Below are 8,775 nucleotides of genomic sequence, written 5' to 3' on the forward strand. Positions count from 1 at the left end.
CCAGTGAACTGGAGTGTGGATAACTCGGGATGGGGAAAGTGGACTCAGCGTATGTTCCAAGGGAGAAGGGCCGGGGGGGTCCCAGGATGGACCGAGGTGGGAAGGGGGACGGGGACCGGGAGGGAGCTTTGGCGCTGCACGATTTGGCAGCCATGGGCAGAGCCGGGCAGGCAAAAGCCGGTGGCTGGCACGAGCAGCCTTGGGGCTGGGGTCAGCACCGGCGGCGGTGCCGGCTGGGTGAAGAAACCGGGATGGGGCTGGGGAGAAAACAAAAGGAGGGGGGAATGGGGGACCAGCGGGCTAGCAAAACCGGGCTGGGGTTACGGGATTTGATTCCCAGCGGGGCGGCTGGCGACAAAACTTCGGCACTGTGGTGGGAGCGGGGTTATGGGGTGTGGAGGGTGTTTTAGCCGGCGTGGGGCTGCACAGATCCGGTGCGGGGATCGTTTGGGGAGACGGGGGGGGCAGCCTAGATTTGGAGAAGGGCTTTGCCAAATTTTTTGGGGGGACCCGCGGGATTGAGACAGAGCACAGGGTCGGGGGGGGTTGTCCGGGCGCTGGCTTGGGAAGGGGGGGAAAGGTCACTATAGCGAAACTCGCATCCGAGGGTGGGGGAGGCTTGATAAGGGAAAAAACTGGGGGGGAGAAGGGGTAGACGCCGGGCTGAGAAGTACTGAAACCAGGATAGACCGAAGGGGGGGGAGGGAGGAGGGGGTTTACGGGAATGCCACCGAGCCAGAGGTAGGCTTCTTCCAACCCCCTGCAGTGGGGGTCTGGAAGGTTGTAGTTTCAATTCTTTTGACCTTTTAATCATGGTTTCTTATCTTTGTGGCTCCTGCAAAAAAAAAACCTGTCCCGCGCTGGGTTTCAACAGATTTTTAAACATGTATATACACTTCTACATTCAAATAAAAATCATCAAATACAATTTCAATTTGAGTTTAGCAAATTAATAAATTTCATCTATCACATTCTGGACCCATTTCTGCAGGGATTCCACTCAGTATTCATTTCAAGAAGAATGGATTAAAGCAAGATTAGGTGAAATTGTCCTTCAAGGGGAGTTTAACTTCATACTCTGAGAGAAAAACAAAAACCCAACGGAGCAAAACCAGATTTCTATGATCCCTATGATTTATGTGTTTAATTAATTTAAACATTTTGCTCTTTGAATAATAGAGTGTCTTTTCATTGCATTTGTAAAGAACCCATCTCATTACGCCTCTTATATGTGCTGTGGCACTGCAATTTAGAAGGAGATAATGAGAAAATCATCCTACCAAATGCAGCTGCCACTGCAGCAGTGACATTGCAGTAATCCCAAGAGAAACAGATGTTGGTAGGTGTTTAAAGGCACCATAACAACAAATTCCCACAGGCTCTTTGTGCAGAAGGAAAACCCAAAGGATGTGGAAATGGTCTTCAAGGAGTTCTGATGTTACAGGAGCAAACAAAGCAGCTGAGAGGGTAAGAGATGACTGCACAACAGAAGGCCATTGCTGATGAGCAGGCCAGCTTGCAGTATCTGTATCTGTGTCTTACTTTGCAGCTGAACCCTCTTGGAAACTGTACAACACTCCCATTCATCACCAGAAAGATGTTCTGGGAGAAGGGAGTTGTGTTATGCACCGTGTTTTGGCACAGTTATACCCTGGGTGGGTGGACTGCAGAGTGTGCACAGAACCCTCATCACATCTCAAAGACAGTCCCACTCCTGGTGGGGGCTGAATGAAGGAATCAGACACGTCATCAGTTTTAGGGAATATGCAGATTTGGTTTTGCAGGCATTTGGAAAACATGTTGGCTGTTCGTTTGCAAGTAACAAAGAAGGTAAGAAGCAGAAGGTTTGTGATTGAGTGCAGGGGTTCAACATGGGCTAAGAAAGCAAGAATCCTTATCCTAATATCACATAACAGAAAAGGTCAGATTCTTAGCCCCTTGGAACTATGATTTGTACTGTTTTGGTTCAGTTAGTGCTGCATTCTTCATCTGCTGTGTTACATTTCCTTTCCTGCTTAGGCTGCTCCAAGTTAAAATATCTGCTTCTCAAAACTGTGCACTTGTGTATTTGTCTGTTTGGGATCAAGTACATCAAGGTGTCCTTGCCAGTATTGCTTAGCCCTAAAGAAGCTGCAAACCTCATTTGATATGTGAGTTTCTGTGCTGGAGCCATGTTTTCTTCACTATTACTGCATTTCAATGGCTTTTTGTAGGAAGCAGCATCATATTACTTCTCATGGCATTTGCTGAAGGGTTTTTCAAGGCATTCAGTGTTGAGGGAAAAGTGACAACGTCATCTGAGCCTGTAATTCAGTTTGAGTATCCTTCTGTTCACAGAATGCATTTCACTGTAGCTGCCATGTATTTACTGTCTTCCTTTCCTTGCTGACCTGCTGTTCCATTTTAATTCCTTCAGCCTTCATGGTGATCTCCATCTTCAAAATCTTTCCTAATAAGGGCTCTTTTGGATAGCTGTTGGATTTTTTTTTTCAGAGATGACAGAAATAAATAGAAATTACTTGGCAGAAAGCTCCAGCCCTGAGATACCATCACTGCTTTCACATTCCTCTGCAGAAATGAGCAAATTCATCAGACACAGGTAGCATCTTCATTCTGTGCTGTAAGAGGACAACCCACAAAATGTGGAGATGAATCCTCTGGCTCACACTTAGCTTGAGCCACACACAGACTGTTAATGGTGCAGACTCATAGCAAAAAGAAAGACTGAGTCATCAATTTATTGAAAAGCCTGATTCTCTACGATTTATTGCCATTTTAAAGCCACATTTGGCAAGAAAATGATGTGGCTGCTTTCTTGTTCATGTCTGCACATTGGTCTGCCTACCTGGTCTAGTGGGAGGTGACCCTGCCCATGGCAAGAGGATTGGAACGAGATCATCTTTAAATTCCCTTCCAAACCAAGCCATTCTGTGATCCTGTGATTCTGCCTTCCAGTTGCCGGGCATTGGGCAGCACAGATTATTGATTTGGGGTGTAAGGTGAGAAGGGGAATCACAGTATGGGAAACCAAGTCCTTGTTTTTGAAGAGAATTTGCAGAGATCATCACTGTTGCCCCAGGATGTCAGATACGGATTAAATCAAGCTATGAGAACACAAAGGATCAGTGGCCAAGCAGTTAGAACACTTCTGTCTCTCAAAACTCATTGAGAAAAGGTTGCCTCTAAAAAGTAGCTCTTCTGGAATTGAATGCTTTTTGCAATAATTGCAGTCACCACTCCTCCTGGGAGGCTTCATTACTGCAATACAACAAATGCACAGTCATTGCCAGAGCCCACAGTGTATCATGGGGATGGTGCTGGATCTTGGAGTTAATCCTTTTATTCAGGGTTAATAAAGATATCAAAGATATCATCTACAACCAGCTTATCAAGGGGATGGTGCCAGACTCTTTCCAGCCGTGCCCAGTGACAGGACAAGGAGCAATGGCCATAAACTGAAACACAACGGGTTCCACCTCATCATGAGAAAGAACTTCTTTACACTGAGGGTGGCAGAGCACTGGGGCAGCTGCCTAGGGAGGATGTGGAGTCTCCCTCTGTGGAGACATTCAAACCCACCTGGACACATTGCTGTGTCATCTGCTCCAGGTGACCCTGCCTTGGCAGGGGGTTGGACTGGATCATCTCCAGAGGTCCCTTCCAATCCTAATTATTCTGTGATTCTGTGAAACACCACAATCCCATTTTATGTAAGGCAGGATTGCAGCTGGTGGTGAGGTGCTGCCTGAATTTTGCCTTTGGATCCTTCACTAAAGTTTTAATGCCACCTAGTGCCACTCCAGGCTGCCTGGATTCAGTTTTGAATGCATTGCTTCAGGCTTTTCTTTAATGCCCTCACATAAAAGAGTAGTAACTCCAGCAAATACATTTCATAGAACAATGTGCAACAGAGGGGAGGTCCCTGTGTATATCCAGAGTGTTCAGGGTTATCCCCTATCCCAAATAACAATACAAAAGCACCATGTGTTAGATAAGGGCAGAGCTGAGCCAGGAAAGAGCAGCAGTATCACACTAAAGGAAAAAATCCCTGAGTTTAGCAATGGCTTCACTGAATCAGGGTATTTAAGAAGCTCCCAGAAAGAAAAAAGGACCAGGGAAGTGATCCTTCCCCTGGACTCTGCATTGGTGAGGCCACACCTCGAGTGTTGTGTTCAGTTCTGGGCCCCTCAGTTCAGGAAAGATATTGAGGGGCTGGAGCAGGTCCAGAGAAGAGCAACAAGGCTGGAGAAGGGACTGGAGCACAAGTCCTATGGGGAGAGGCTGAGGGAGCTGGGGGTGTTTAGCCTGGAGAAGAGGAGTCTCAGAGGTGACCTCAGTACTGTCTAGAACTACCTGAAGGGAAGTTCTAGCCAGGTGGGGGTTGGTCTCTTCTCCTGGACACTCAGCAGTAGGACAAGGGGGCATGGGCTCGAGCTCTGCCAGGGGAAATTGAAGTTGGAGACCAGAAAAAAATTCTTTCTAGAGAGAGTAATCAGGTATTGGAATGGGCTGCCCAGAGAGGTGTTAGATTCACCATCCCTGGAGATTTTTAAACACAGATTGGACGTGGCACTGAGTGCCATGATCTGGTAAAGGGACTGGAGCTGGACCAAGAGTTGGACTTGATGATCTCGGAGGTCTTTTCCAACCCAATCGATTCTATGATTCTATGATTGTATGGTTCTAAGTACAAGAAGTCCAACACAGAGATTTTGCAGCTTTGCACTGTTTTGGTTTCGTGATGTACCATAACACACTGTGACTCCTGTAACATCTGTGTGAGTAAACAGGGATCACCTACCCTGGGACAAAGGGCTAACCAGGAGTATTAATTATTTCTAATGCTGATTTTTACCAAACCTTTAATAACTGTCAGACTGGGTGGATTAAAGATATCCAAATTTTTCAGTCTGCAGAGAGAGGGCAGATTAACTTTTTTTAAAAGCAGAATTGTCATGGTAAAATAATTGGTAGGTCCAACAAATGGAAAAATTACAGGTATTTGCAATAGGGAAAATTTATGTTCTTAAAATTAATTTTTTCCCAATTGTCAGCTCTGTGACCTTATCATTTAAGCACATTAGAACAGCCAGTTCTTCACATCCAAAAGGTTGGTCATTGGCTTAACTGTTGCTTTTGCCAAGAAGAAACAAACATGAATAACAGAGAATTTCCATAGTGGGAATTTCCATGTATTTGTACCCAGGCAATGCACTGCTCAACCCTATTTGTCTCTTGTCACAGCCCTCCTGCTAGAAATGAGGCTCTGTTTTTGCTGCCTGCTATGAGGAAAGGCTGGGAGAGTTGGGATTGTTCAGCCTAGAGAAGAGAAGGCTTTGGGGTGACCTAATTGTGGCCTTTCAATACCTGAAGGGAACCCACAGGGAAGATGGAGAGAGACTATTTCCAAGGGCCTGGAGTGACAGGACAAGAGACAATGGCGTCAGACTGACAGACAGTAGGTTTAGATTGGATGTTAGGAAGAAATTTTTCCCTGTGAGGGTGAGCAGGCTCTGGCTCAGATTGTCCAGAGAAGCTGTGACTGTCCCATCTGTGGAAGTGTCCAAGGCCAGGCTGGATGGGGCTCTGAGCAAACTGGGCTAGTGGAAGGTGTCCCTGCCCATGGCAGGGGGTTGGAATGAGACCATGGTTAATGACCCTTCCAACCCAAACTGTTCTTTGAAGGTTGCATTTCTTTCCACATTTTCAAAACAAGACTGCCTTTTTTTTAATTATTTTGTTAAAATTCATTCTAAAACACCAAGTAGAGGTTTTAAATAATCTCAACAGAAATTCCAACACTGTGAAATGAGATATTGACATTGCTTCATCTGGTTATATATGACAGGATTCCTGTGCTTCCTACCATGCAGGGAGTTGTTGAGCTGGGCAGACATGAGATTGGAGTTGGCTGTATGTGGGATGTCAGGGTGTGTGGTGCCAGCAAAAGGTTTCAGCAGTGGAACAATCGGGGCTGCTTTGAAAGACTACTGGGCACAGCATTTTCATTCCTCTTCATCTCCCAAGTTTGTTGTATATCATCATAATCCCCAAAGAGAAAACTCAGTGAAACTTCACTTCTTTCCTCTTCTGTCTGGTGCCTGAGGCAGATCCTCAGAGGTGCCATCATATCCTGTGGCTCTGACTTGCCTTTCTTTTCACACTTGGCTCCTGTATGAGCATTTAGTTTTCTGAAGGAAAAATCTCCCTCCCTCTTCTCACATCATCTATAATTTTATAATCCTCTTTGGCACTTTGCTCACTGCCAATCTGTGGCAGTTTCCTGCTCCTGCATCTCTCTCCCACATCCCTCAGCAGTGGCATGCAGAGACCACATCCTGTTCCACCCAAGAGACCATGTAATTCTAGTCTTTGTCACCTCTTCTTGGAATTCAGGGACAGGTTTACATTCCAGCAGCATCTTCACTGCATCCCCCAATCTCACACTCCCCTCCACTGAGAAAGGGATTTTCCATTTAAAAGTGAAGAACTAGACGCAGTGAAAACTTCTCACAGCAGCAGCTCTGCAATGCAGATTCCCTTGCCTTTTTCCCTCCCCACTTCATCATTAACTCTTTGGGTTTACCCACAAAAGGGCCAGAACCTCTCAGTTTTGATATCCCTGTGCTGTCGTAGCCTTCAAATTTCCTTTACTGCATTCCTCAGCCCAGTTCCATCCCCAACAGCATCTTGGGCCTCTCTGGAGCAGAGAATATAAAAAATACCAGCATTGTATTAGAGAATTCAAAAAGGAAACCACAAATACACTTGCTGTCTACAGCAAGACTGTCAACAATGTGGATTCAAGCAATCTGTTTGCAATTTGATCTTTTTAATCCCTGAAGAACCGATCAGATATTTCTCCTTCCCTGTCATTCATCTGTTCGGTGAGAACTTGTCTGTACAGATTAATAAAAATGGGCTTTTCTAGGACTTTCCAGCAAGTGGATGTGAATAAACTACCACATCCTTCAAAATCCACAGACCTGGGATATGTTTGGTAGTGGGTTATGCAACTGGGCAAACTGGAGACAATGCACAGGGTGCTTTCTGTTAGAACTGGTTGGAAACCTGCTGAGGGTCATAGAATCATAGAATCATAGAATGGATTGGGTTGGAAAAGTCCTCCGAGATCATCAAGTCCAACCCTTGGTCCAACTCCAGTCCCTTTACCAGATCATGGCACTCAGTGCCACGGCCAATCTCAGTTTAAAAACCTTCAGGGATGGTGAATCTGCCCCCTCTCTGGGCAGGCCGTTCCAATGCCTGATTACTCTCTCTGGAAAAAATTTTTTTCTGGTCTCCAACTTCAATTTCCCCTGGCAGAGCTTGAGCCTGTGCCCCCTTGTCCTATTTCTGAGTGCCCGGGAGAAGAGACCAACCCCCACCTGGCTAGAACTTCCCTTCAGGTCTTTATTTTTCATGTCTCTACACTGAAAGGTCCCAGGCAGGACAGCAGATGATGAACCTTTCTCCTTCCACTCATTCCCAAGATAGAGGATGTGGCATTTTTCTTATTCTACTCTTCCACCAAAGCCCAGATGACTATCACAGGAGTCATAGCAGCTTTCCTTGAGAAGCCATGGCACTAACAGCCTATTTCCACCAAACTCACCAATAACTATCACACCAGGCAACAGAGTGCCATAATCAGGGCTTGTTTCATAATCTGCATTAATCTGCAATGGAAAGACAAGTTAGTCTTTTCCTTGATGAGAAGAACTAACATTCACCCACCCTGAGGAGCAGGCAAACACTTTATTGCCTTTTTTTTTTCTGGTTCAGTAGCACAAATTAAAAATGTTTAAAAATGCCGATGAGGCGGCCTAGCAGAGTTTCACTCAGGCAGGGTGCCAGGGCTTGTTATGTAAAGTACTGATCTTTCCTACTTTTCAAATTGGATGTGGAACAGTCAGATTCCAATCCTCCTTTCTGGCAACAGGCCCTGCCCCTGGCACTTCCATATCAACTGGACCCCTCGTAGCTGCCCAAGGTGTCACCCAGACTCAGAGACTGCAGGGATGATGTTGATGATGTCTATGGACTTCTCAAGAATCCATGACATGCTCTTCCTCTTGTCCCTCCCATGCTGTTGTTCTGCTCACCCTGCAGCTCCACTGCTGCCTTTCTCCACCTTCCTGGGTCCTTCCCACATGGTCTCCCTCTGCTGGGACCACGATGAAGAGGATCTGATGACAATTGAACTGCAGGTCTGTACAACTGGCTGAGTGGCCTTTGGATTCAGTTCTCAGGGAGAGTTGCCTGGATCTGACACAGTGAGTGATAGGAGGTGTCTTCCCAAATGGCAGCATCTACATCTCTGCAAGTGGGAGAGACTTCTTCTGCAGTCCCCTTTGCCAAGGGTCATGCTCCAAATATATTGAAATAAAAATATGTTGAAAGGCTGAAAGAATTGGATTTTTTTAGACTGGAAAGGCTGGGAGAGTTGGGATTGTTCAGCCTGGAGAAGAGAAGGCTTTGGGGTCACCTAATTGTGACCTTCCACTGCTGAAGAGACCCCACAAGGAAGATGGAGAGAGACTATTTACAAGGGTCTGGAGTGACAGAACAAGGGGAATGGCTTTAGAATGACAGGATATTAGGAAGAAATCCTTCCCTGTGAGGGAGGTGAGGCCCTGGCACAGGTTGCCCAGAGAAGCTGTGACTGCCCCATCCCTGGAAGTGTCCAAGGTCAGGTTGGATGGAGCTCTGAACAACCTTTTACTCATTTACTTGATTTTCTCTGTAGTAAGTGGAGACATCAGTTCCCCTCCA

This window comes from Pithys albifrons, chromosome 3, assembly GCF_047495875.1.
Source record: "Pithys albifrons albifrons isolate INPA30051 chromosome 3, PitAlb_v1, whole genome shotgun sequence".
NCBI lineage: Eukaryota > Metazoa > Chordata > Aves > Passeriformes > Thamnophilidae > Pithys > Pithys albifrons.